Source organism: Papaver somniferum, chromosome 7 (assembly GCF_003573695.1).
Source record: "Papaver somniferum cultivar HN1 chromosome 7, ASM357369v1, whole genome shotgun sequence".
Classification (NCBI taxonomy): domain Eukaryota; kingdom Viridiplantae; phylum Streptophyta; class Magnoliopsida; order Ranunculales; family Papaveraceae; genus Papaver; species Papaver somniferum.
In genome coordinates this window covers 70,472,668-70,484,703 of record NC_039364.1, presented here as the reverse complement: position 1 = coordinate 70,484,703, position 12,036 = coordinate 70,472,668, and the positions used below count along the sequence as shown (strand labels likewise).

At 36.0% G+C, this 12,036-nt stretch overlaps 1 long non-coding RNA gene across 1 annotated transcript; it reads left to right on the top strand.

The window, feature by feature from the left end:
- The first annotated feature begins 2,581 nt into the window (after nucleotides 1-2,581).
- On the top strand, nucleotides 2,582-5,865 carry LOC113292728. The gene is made up of 11 exons (XR_003331841.1): nucleotides 2,582-2,595; nucleotides 2,679-2,795; nucleotides 2,882-2,929; nucleotides 3,011-3,383; nucleotides 3,682-3,791; nucleotides 3,872-3,916; nucleotides 4,461-4,570; nucleotides 4,994-5,059; nucleotides 5,269-5,341; nucleotides 5,440-5,489; nucleotides 5,604-5,865. It is a non-coding gene; the product is annotated as an uncharacterized LOC113292728 (long non-coding RNA).
- The last annotated feature ends 6,171 nt before the right edge of the window (nucleotides 5,866-12,036 follow it).

The window sequence follows — 12,036 nt, the reverse complement described above, 5'->3', positions numbered from 1 at the left end:
TAGATATCTAAAACCCTACTTAATTGATCGGTTTAAGATTGTTCTTGATAGGTGGTGCATAATCTAGTCTTCTCGGCTAACTGAGTGTAAGTCTTATATATTTTTAAGGTTTGCTAGCTTTGTCTGTTGCAAACAAATTTACAAGCCATGATCTATCGATCTAAAGGGAAATCAAATAGGCTTATCCATTAGAGGCAAACTGGTATCAAAAGTCTCCACTTAGGATGAAGCATCTCTTAGGCTGTAAAGGACGTCATCTAAGGGAATCAATTGCGTAAAGCCTTTCTTGGTTCAGAGACGTAAGGAGCACAATTGCAGCTGAATTGATTAGAGGGTGAATTCGGTCTCAACTACATTCCAATCCCAAGGTTAGTGTATGTAGCGGTTTAATACAGTTCGGCGTTCAAATATTGACAAGGTCCCGGGTTTTTGAGCAGTTGTAATTTTTCCTTGTTTACAAAACTTCTGGTGTCTTGTGTTTTTCCTTTCCCGTATTATATTGTTTATCTTTATCGTAGGAATAACACAAGTAGTACGTAACCAGTTCTAGTAGATAAGTCCATCTTAATTCTAATCGATTATGAGACTCGTTCTTGTAGAATTCGTATATTGAAAGATATAAAACAAGTTTCATACTTGCCAGAATTCGGATTCGATTATTTGGATACGACGAGATTGATCTTAGATATTGATTTTTGAGATCATCCAAGTACTCTTCTAGATAACTGGGTTTATAGACTTTATTGTCTTGACTTTATGATTGTGAAGAGGTAAAGATATAAACCTCTATATACATATTGTTCAAGAATCATTAAGTTGGTCTACTTGTAATTAAAGTAGGTTTTTTTTCATATAGGTTGCCGAACGAAAAAGTTAGTGGTTTACTTGGTACCCTTTCCTTTTCATGATATTCTAAAGATTTATAAAATTTGTTGATTTGCTGACGAATATCTTTTGGAATAACAAATACCTTGGACTTTAGAAAAAAAATATAAAGTAATTATTCTGTTAAAAAGAAGGAGAAGAAAACCCATATAAAATAGCTAAAAAAGTAAGTAAAAAAAGTCCTTACATGAACGATGGGAGGAATTGAAATATGTTCTTAGCCTAGGTTTATCTATAAAAGGATCCCAATTAAGATCCCAATCTCTAGAAACAATAAGGGGATATGACTTATTCCCATTATTAAAGTCAGAAGCAAAACCGTGCTCATTTTCATCAAAAATTTCTATTTCCAAGAAAAATATTGAAAGTTATTCTATGAATAAACTTTAGTTTAGAAAAAGAACTGCTATGATATTGTATCTCTGAAATATGGCCACGGAAATAATCATCTCATGATCGCAGTGTAAAGCTTCATTATAAGCAATGCTTTAGATATGAATGCATAAAATTTGTTACATATATGCCAAGGAGAGCAATCCATCATCAGTATGTAATCACGAATCAAAAGATGAATGAGAAAATAAATACGATTGAGATGAGAATATAAGATCAATACTTCACCTAATACATGATTAGAAACATTGGAAACTTTTTCTCTATATGGAACATGACGAAGAATGGAAACGTTAAACGTTGAAGAAATTCGTGTTGATCATATAAGTGGTTGACGAGGGAAGGAACAATATAATCAGTTATACTTTCTGCCATTAAAAAAGATGGAGGAAAAGAAAAAGCTTATGAAACTGAAAAACTGAAGAAGAAAAGGTTTAACTTTTGAAAATTCTAAAATCAGAGCTCTTGAAGAAGAAGAAAGGATTGTAAGATAAAATTTACAGATATGAAACTTATATATAAAGTAAGGAAAGCGAAAACATAAAACCTTCTAAATAAATCTACCATCTCCAATAACTTGTCACATTAATGACATATGTAGTAATAACTAACTACCACAAGTCATAAACAATTAAAAAAAAGTGAAGAAAACCCTAAAAAAATCTTCAATTTTCGAAAAGGGTGAAGAATACATCTAGTGTAAAAAGTTGTGTTAATAATTACAACAATAACTCTTTTATCTATCTTAAGTAAACAACTAACATTCTTTAAGAGAATAACTATTAAATGCCTAAATTCAATGGGTGTCAATTGATCAGAAAATGTGGATTAGTTATCACCTAGATCACTAGCTGGAAGCATAATGGACCTGCTTAATTATGATGTCAAATTCTCTGGTGATGGAGATGATTCTATACAGTTGAGATCACTCTCTCACTCTTTCTCTTTGTACTATGTAAATGGTTGTTAGCTTAGTAGTAGTGTTATGAATAGGTTTTGGTTATGATGTATGTGAATGTGAAACAATACTTGGACTATATTTAGGATTGCGAGTCTGAAGTCTATAAAACAAGCCACAGTTACCGAGTGTGAGGTCTATTACCGTTTGTTTGCCCTGTGGTATACTGTGGGGTACTCAATGGAGTTTGACATGTGTAGTTTTGTGAAAATAACTTGGGTGATTAACAGTGTGGAATGATCTCTTTTTTATTAGAAAACCAATGAAACGAGTTGTTACTATGATTAAGTTGTTAATGGTTGTTGATTTGTCATCTGCAGCAGGGTGGACGACTATTTCGCAAGCCATTCACTCATTAGGTATAGTTGTTTTCAAATTTATAACATTTAACTATCATGTCAAATTGTCCAATTTTAAACTCAATTGTACTTATATCTTATAGGAAGGAAATTCGTACCTCGACTAGATCAATGAGTTCTATTACAAAACCACTTAAGTTTCTCCGCCCATATTATGGAACATTAGATACTTTCTAACAAAGGAAGATTCAGAGTTGAAGGTGCAATTTGTCCTTTTATCCTTTTAGGTTGACTTATCTGGATTATTTGACAACTTATATGTTTCACTTATTCTTTTTAAGTGCAGAAATGCCTAGCCGACACACTTTTCGTTTTGGAAGATTCAGAGTTCAAGGTGCAATTTGTCCCTTTATCCTTTTAGGCTGAATTACCTGTATTAGTTGACAACTTATCTGTTTCACTTATACTTTTTAAGTGCAGAAATACCTAGCTGACACACTTTCCGTTTTGGCATTAACAACGTCTGTCGAAGTAAAAGGGGTAGGTGAAAGCTTCACAGTTTACTCTTTGTTTTTGCAGTCACAGTTTGAAGTTTAATAAGGGATAACCTTGAATTATAATTATAACAATATATGAAGTTATAAGGCATGTTTTTCATTTAAGGGTCATTCTAATCTGGCTACTGGCATAGTTTTCTACTAAAATACCTGATTAAATAGCTCGAACAATTGAACTGGTTTGTGTTTGTTCATTTTGCATGTTCTGCGTCTGCCGGAGAAACTAAATAATTTGTTCTCCGGTTGGGTGAGAGTAGTTAGGAGCTGGGCAGATATACAAAGAGCCTAAAGGTGAGAGCAGTAATCGATAGAGTAGCATTCTCTCCAGATCTTACTATCTGGAAAGCATTTCTTGCACAGTTCACACACTTCTTCATAAGAGTGGTGACCTTCCTGGTCTTTGTTTACATCTTAGCTCACCGATATTGAAATTGCACATTATTCTTTATTTTCTTCTTAAAACGGCATATTTCTTGTTTCCTGTTTTTCTCCAGCTTTCAAGTACCACTCTTTGTATAAGATTTGAAGTTCATTTGTTCGATTGTGGTAATTGGTTTCATTAACTTTGTGACTGCGTTTTTGTTTGAAGGCTTTATCTATTATGGTTCTGGGAAGTTACCCTTTCATAGCTAAGCTATCAGGACCCAACTTTTCCTTGTGAATAAATATTGCATCTCTTCTGAAGAGTTTTTTTAATCGGTAAGTCCAAGCTCAAAGTTGAATGGTTTCTTTACTCTAGTTCCAAGACTACTAACTTTAGGTCCTAAATGACTACACAGACTTCTATTTTCACTGAGTTTGTCATCCTACAAAATACCACATTAGTAAGTCTCTCTCTCACCCTTGGTTTCGTTTTGTCTTGGATTTTAACTGTTACATTAGATGGTTTTATAACTTCGATAATGGATCATTTGTACTGATACATAATCATTACAAATGGTTCTATAACTGATACATAATCATTTGTTATTGATGGTCGTTGGTCTGTAGCATAATGGATCTTTAGTACTCTCTAAGTGGCAGCATAGACTATTTATTAATGTTTCTCTTGCTGACAGATTATGGGTGTTGTTCCATCTCTTTCAAACTTTGGAGAAGATTGGCAATGCGGAACTTGAAGTTTGAACTTCTAAGTAGATTTGATTTTTTTAGTTCCCCATTTGGTATTTGCTGGTGTGATTGTTGGTGCATGATGATGTCATTCTTCTTGGTTTCCGTATTACTATGAATGGATTAGCTTGCTTATATACCTATAGTTGCTCCCTACTTTTCTCATGTTTAGGTACTCTTACAGTGTCATATGCCATATAATCTTTTTGAACTTGTCGGGCAGTTAATCATTTTTGCTTGTTTGAACTTATCTTTCAGGTTTTAAACTCGGGTCTGCGAAACATATAGCAGAAGCAATAGTGAAGAAGGACGGTGTTGCAAGGTTGACTTCTGTAGTTAAAGGACTAGCTGTGCTGAAAACAACCCAGGTAACCATTCACCGCTCGTGTCGCAGCTTAGTAGCTTTGTGTATTATGTATTTCTCCGTTGGATGCACACCTATCCATATGTCACTACATTTTAATTTATGCAATGGCAGTTTGATTAAGATACTCCCATACTCGAATAATGTTAGTTTCGTTGTAAGATAACCAAATAAGAAAATTTCATCAGTGGTTTAAATATCATGTCATGGTTCTTGTGACTGAACCCTACTCTTAGTTCATAATATTGAGTTATGCATGAGTATTTTTTGTGTCGAATGTATCACCAGGTGGGTCTAGTCAGGATTTGTTAGTTCTTTTTTCTTTTACACAACTCCATTTCGCTAGAATTTGTCTTTGTATTAACTCTGTAACCATTTTTCCATTCTCAGTTCACCATTGTGATTAGTTTCATCTTAAATTTTGCAGATAAGTCATGCGCCGTGCTCAGGGGTGTGTTATACTTGACAAACACGGGGGTCACAGCAAAGGAAAGTGAGTGTTTAGCTTCAAGAACTCCTTTAGTTTTGGTTCTTAAGATTTACTCTTTATAAAACTATGTTGAATATACTTTCTTCTTGGAAGTATTCATGCCTTGTAGAATACTTTAGTCGGGTATTCGTGCATTGTATATATAATACTTCAGTGGGTATGTACAGATTTTACCGCAAGTAGTTGAATCTGAATGCTATTGTGGATTCCAGGGGTTACTTGTTGAAGGCGGATTCGATTATATGAAAGTGTCATTTGTATCAAAGCTCAACAAAGAAGTTTGAGGTTTGTTTCGCCAGCAACCATGTTCCATTTCCTAGTTTGGATATTACATAGTTTTGTTTCTGAATGTAACTTGCTTTTCTTGGTATTTCATTGATAAGAGATGGGGATTGAGAAAAATAAATAATGTACAAGCTCTGCGCGGACTCAGGTAAATCAAAAGAACCTATCTGAGCATCATTCCTTGTTATCCTTTTAGTTGTTATTAGTTTCTCTAAGTCTCATTACAATCGTACTAAGTTCAAGGTTATATTTCGTCTTTCAGGTTTTAAACTTGGGTTTGCGGAATATACATCAGAAGCAATAGTGATCTTCAAGGAAGCATTGGTACTTGGATTTCGAATCTCCAATAAGATCAGACCCCAACAAGAATGCTTATGAAGATCCATTTGTCTTCACTGGAACTGCGAATGAAGCTCCTCAATTTCGGCAACTGTTGGAGATTATGAGTATTGGGACGGAGATATTCAGGTAATAATGTTGGTTTCTAACACTTGTTTAGTGGCTTTTCTTGTAAGATTTACATTGGTCAGAACTCAAGATTTTAATCCTTTTTGTGTAATTGGAAGCCAATGAATCAATGAATATTAAATTGAATAATATTTTGTGTGCAAGTTTAATTTGATTTGACATTTGAGTTTTACTTGATTCTCATTTGAATTCTAATTTGAGTTTCATATGATTCTCATTTGAATTCTGGTTTGAGTTTCATTTGGGTTTGATTTGAGATTTAGTCAGATTCAGTCAGGCCAGACAACCAAATCTGAATCAATTTTTCTTTTTTATATTAAGATTTATATCTACGATTGATAGGGGTCAGTCATCACATGCTGACCGTTAACATCGGTCGTTGATATAAGATTTTCAACGACCCCCAGAGAAACGTCATAGTTGAAAATACGCTCAAACAACGACCCTTTCTTTGACCGACAAAGCAAGTCATAGATAAGAGTTAAATGACTTGTTTTGTCGGTCGCGAAACTGATGATTTATACTAGTGAGTAAACCTGCATCTCAAGCTTATCTCGACTAACGAAACCCTTACTGATTGAAACAATGAAACTTTTGGCCACCTCCCCACCATGATCAAGAAATCGACAGCCCAAATCAAAATGGCACAACATCAATGCGCCACCCTTACTGGCGATGACTTGAAATATTGGTTGCTCCAGGAAAAACAACTTAGAGATCAACACATGACTTTACTTGACTGCCATGTAACCTACTGGAAACAAAGATCAAGGATTCAATGGCTATAATCTGGCAACCACAACACCACTTTCTTCCATACTAAGGAAACAATTCATCGAAGCTGCAACACATTCAACAACTTCAAGATCAACAAAATAATTAGGTTGCAGACAAGGATACCATTATGAGACTAATGATCGATCATTTTACCAATCAATATATGGCACCAAATATAGTGATAGATGAAAGCTTGTTTAATGAAATAACCCCAAGGTTAATGCCCCGCCAATGTGCTTCACTGATAGAATAGGCAAGTCCCGAGGAGATTAAAAGAACCTTATTCTGTATTGGTTCTGAGTGTTCCCCAGGTCCAGATGGATACACTAGTAAGTTTTTCAAAGTCTTATGGGAAACAACCCATTTACAGTTGATAGCAACGGTACGTAGTTTCTTCAAATCCATAAATATTTATCCACTCATGAACCACACAAACCTAACGTTAATCCCCAAGGTGGATCATCCATCTAAACCATCACAATTTAGGCCCATAGGACTTTATAATTTCACCTATAAAATCATCTCAAAAATTCTTGTTAACCGCATACGTCCCTTACTTCCATTCCTAATAAACCCTTATCAAAGCGCTTTTGTACACGAAAGATCTATCCATGATAACATAACTATTGTTGGCGAGATTTTTCACCACATCAGAACATCAACCAACACAAGAGATCCCAAAATAGCACTTAAATTTGATATCCAGAAAGCCTATGATAACCTGGATTGGGGGTTCGTTAGAAAAGCCTTCACCAAATTAGGTTTCGCACCAAGATTTATAGAATACATCATGTTATGCATATCAACAGTCACCTATTCAATCAACATTAACGACACACCGCATGGATATATCACTCCAAAAAGAGGAATAAGACAAGGGGACCCACTATATTCATATGTGTTTATCATTTGTACGGAAATACTTTCAATAAACTTAGGGAATCTTGAGGCACAAAAAGCAGTGGAGGGACTTTGCATTTCTCAAAAATCCCCGTCAATCCTCCATCTTATGTATGCAGACGATCTAATCATAATATACAAGGCCTCGACAGAAGGTACGAATCATCTCCAACACCTTCTTCAATGGTATAGTACCTCAGCAGGGCAACACATTAATAAATCCAAATCCATTATTATTCACCACCCAAAGCTTGACCCATCTCAGGTAAGTTCCCTTTATCAAGCTTTTGATGTGCCCACAACCTCAACACCCCATGTCTATCTAGGAGTCCAATTCAAACAAGGTAGAGTTTCTCGCCATCGATTTGATCCTCTGCTAAACCGGCTTGCACGCAAGGCGAAAGGTTGGGTGACGAAATGCCTAACACCTGCAGGAAGATTCGCTCTCATAATATCTTCACTAACCCCTACTTGCAGCCACATAATGCAAGCACAATATTTTCCTACCCAAGTGCACAAGAAAATTGATCAGATCACCAGGAATTTTTTCTGGGGGCATGACTCTTCCGTCAAGAAGTTTCATCTTTTGGGATGAGATAAGCTGAATAGAACCATGACACAAGGAGGGATGGGTATACGCAGAAGCAGTGATCATAAAAAGGTGCTACTTATGAAGCGGGTTTGGAACATCCATGAGAAACCAGATTCGGTCTTAGCTACCCTCTACAATGAAAAATATTTGAAACAACAACCTATACTTACGAAAACTCCAGATAACCTGCCTTCATCAACCATCCCTCAGTGGAGGAAATTAACGTCTCTTATTCCTACAATGAAACAACATTCTTTCCACACAATTGGAATATATTAACAACTGATGAGTTCCAAATATTGCGTATTTCTACAACTTTTTCTTGGCATCTAACTCATCTTTTGTACTTTAAAATCATATATTATCCTAAATTCTGTATTTTCATTGTTTTCAAGAATGAATACTTTTACTAATTAACTTTGTGTTCTTAGTTATCAAATAAAGCTTGGATGAATGGAGAAGCCAAAATAGTAGAGAACTAGTGACAACGGAAAAGAAATAACAAAGCTCCCGCTAGAAGGCAGTGAAGAATGTTGTTTTCACCTCATCCGCGAGTGAAGAATGTTGTTTGCAAGACCCAAAACTAGGAGTAGACTTGAGATATTAGCTTTGAAGAAGATATGTGCCTAGAAGAATATCTTCCAATAGATAAAACCCAAGATCTAATACCCAAACCCGTTTCCATCCTGAGCTGTCAGATTTGATATAACTACTAAGCATCCAACGACGTCTCCACATAATAATCAGATTTTGATACTCCTGCCTAACACCCTAGCCTCCTGTCTCCTACCCTTGTACGAGCAGAAACCGACCTTCACTTTGTTTTTTTCTTCTCTCCAAACCCTGCAGAGCTTCCATTTCACCTCCATCAATCAATTTCATCCCCTACCACCTCTGATCACAACCACCCTCTCAACTAGCCATCAATCAAACTCCTAATCTCTATCTCTCTCCGTCTTGTCTTCTTTTCTTATCAAGAACAATAACCATAGAAGCTAGGATTGAGAGAGATAAGATTATAACTTCAAAATTTATAAAACTAGGCTTGGAGAGATGCATTGAAGGAGGGATTTGTCAGAAAACGCGTTATGGAGAGTGGGCATTCTCTAATTTTCGAATTCAAGTGATTGAGAGATTTTTGTGTATAAACAGGGAGGAGATTGTGATGTAAAAATCATGCCCGGATTAGCCGGTGCACCAAGCATTAGTTGATTTCATTATCTTCATGATATTCTGATTTCAGAGTTAGTGTTTAGATGAAACCGTAAATCTTACTGAGTTTAATTCAAGTTTTGATATTGTTCTTGTTGTGCTATAATGTTTTGGGTAAATATAATCTGAGCACTTCAGAATTTTGCTCTCACAGTGTATGCCATGTATCCATTGCAGTTAGAATAACACTATGTTGATTGTGATGCAACTCGTGTTTAACTGATTGTTGTTCGATCCTTTGACTAGTTGTGATTTAATCAGATAGTTAGTACTTCGTAGGGACACCTTAGTTGCGATTAGAATATCCATATCAGGATTGTTTAAATCATCTAAGTGATTGATCTGTGGTTGGTTGTATTGTGAGAAGACAGCTAATACTAGGATTAGTAATTATCTTAGTTGACACTAAACCATCCTCCTGAAACTACAATTTCATGTGCAGCGGACTAGAATCTTCACTGCCATCTGGATAGTCGGCAGAGCCTAGAAGTTCACCGGTGTCCATACAAGGGACAAGAGTAGTATTGAGACTGAATTGACTTAATATAGGTTAAGCGGTGGATTCTATTGCCCTAACACCCTAGTTATCTTCCTGTTTAGAGTCATCTTTGCTTACATCTTTTGTTATTTGCATCTTTATTTCATTGTTGTAATCTCTACAAACCTCTTAGTCATATCGACAAAAACAACCCCCTTTTTGGTTACTCTTTTTTTTTTTTTCTGAAATTGATTATATTTTTTGATGATGTTGTAGTGATGAGGTTCAAACTCTCGGACTTGTGAAGATTAAATTTAAAGGTTTAATAAAATTATATACAAAAAAAAATATTAACAATGGTGAGAGGTACTGGGACTAAGAATTTCACCAAATTCCATTCATGTGATTCAAATAATAATTCCATGCAATTATAGCTCAAATATTAAAAATATGGACTCTTATTCTTTGCCAATATAGATTCTCAAAATATTAGTTATAAATCGTAAGCATGGAACATCAAACATTTAAGCAAGCATGACCCATCAAATAAAATGATAACTAATTAATTCGAACCATAAATCAATTAAAAACAAGTGCAAAAGTCATAAAAAAATATTAAAATTGCCACATGCGTGAAATAGGGCTCCATCCGTCGTCCCAGTGTTGGGATTTAGCTTCTCATATTAATCACTTGCTCAAAAGTTGATTAAAATGATAAAAATGAGTAAAACAGTGAATGTATAACCAACAGAATGCGTCACAAAAAGAATGATAAGAGACAGGTGCTGCTGATGTTGAGACTGCACTGCGACCCTCCGGTGTGCGTCTTAGACACTGTTGATTAACGCCAGTCTACGCCAGTCTGTTCTTCGTGTTCTTGGTGTTCTTCATCATAATCAGCAGCAGAAACAGAGATTGATCAACTCGTGATTTCTTGCTCCTGAGCTATCCTCTCGACCTCCAACTCTCGACACCCCTCTAGGACTCCCAGGGAACCTATTTAAACCAAAAACACGCGTTGAATCTCCTACATTAATCCCAAATAATCTTCTTTTACTAGGGATATTTTCTTTACTTTTTTCAAAGAAATACGGGATTTTCTTTCCTTTAATTCCTCTTCCGCCCTTCTGTTGATGTGGAACACACTCTAAACAAGTTTCCACAGCATCCCAACTCCATCCAAACACGTACAAACACGCTGAATCCCGTGAACAACTCTTCCCTGCACGTATTCCCCTTTTTCCAGCTCGTGGATTGCCTAGCCAATTCAAGCCAATTATGGTCAAACCAAACACCCATACCATCTTTATTATGATATATCACATCTTTCCACAAATTTTCAGCGATTGAATCGCACAAAATCACGTCCAAATGTAATCGAGAAAATCTGCCAGTGAAGAGCAAATATTTTCCCGCCAAAATATTTTTTTGAATTTGTGAAGAAGGACACCCCTTATCCAGTGGTCACCCCCTTATCCGTTGCTGGAGTTCGAATAACACATGTCCCATGGGGTGCCTTTAGTAATTTTTCTGGGTTCCTCCGGTGCATTTCTGGGGTGTCTTTAGTACTCTATCCTAGGGTGTAAAACACCACTTTTCGAGCCAATTTCGCCGCAAGAGCTTATTTTTCCAAAAACATCTACAAAAACATAAAATAACACAATAAGTATTTAATCGAGTCTAACAATACAGAACATTGAGAACAAAATAGACACATAAATGCGTCTATCAAATACCCCCAAACTTATTATTTGCTAGTCCTCGAGCAAAACTAATAAAAAATAAATAAAACCGAGTTAATCTCGGGAGGGTTTACCAGAGATGTGCCCACAAAACCATTACTCCAGACCCTAGCTATCTATGCAGAACCTTGGAAGGCACTAAAGAATCTCCTTGGTTGGCATACTTATTGACTACAGGAGGAAGTACCCTGATGCGAAATTCCAATTGTTGTACACGAGTTTGCACTCAAGCATACTAAAATTCATATAAAGTGACAGAGCTCTACTCAGATAGTTTCTGGACATCATAAACCGGAGTCAACCAATCACATGGATAGATTAAGAAGATGGATGTAGAGAAAAATGTGGATGATGTTGACTAAGGTGAACCTATCCTAATGGACTGAGATACTGGTCTGGACTAATATCAACACACTGGCAAATACAAGGGAACCAGTGGTCGATAATCCTAACTCTAGGTCAACTCAGCTGGCATATACAAGGGTACCAGTGGTCGACTTTATTGTATTTATTCCGGTTGGTCTGG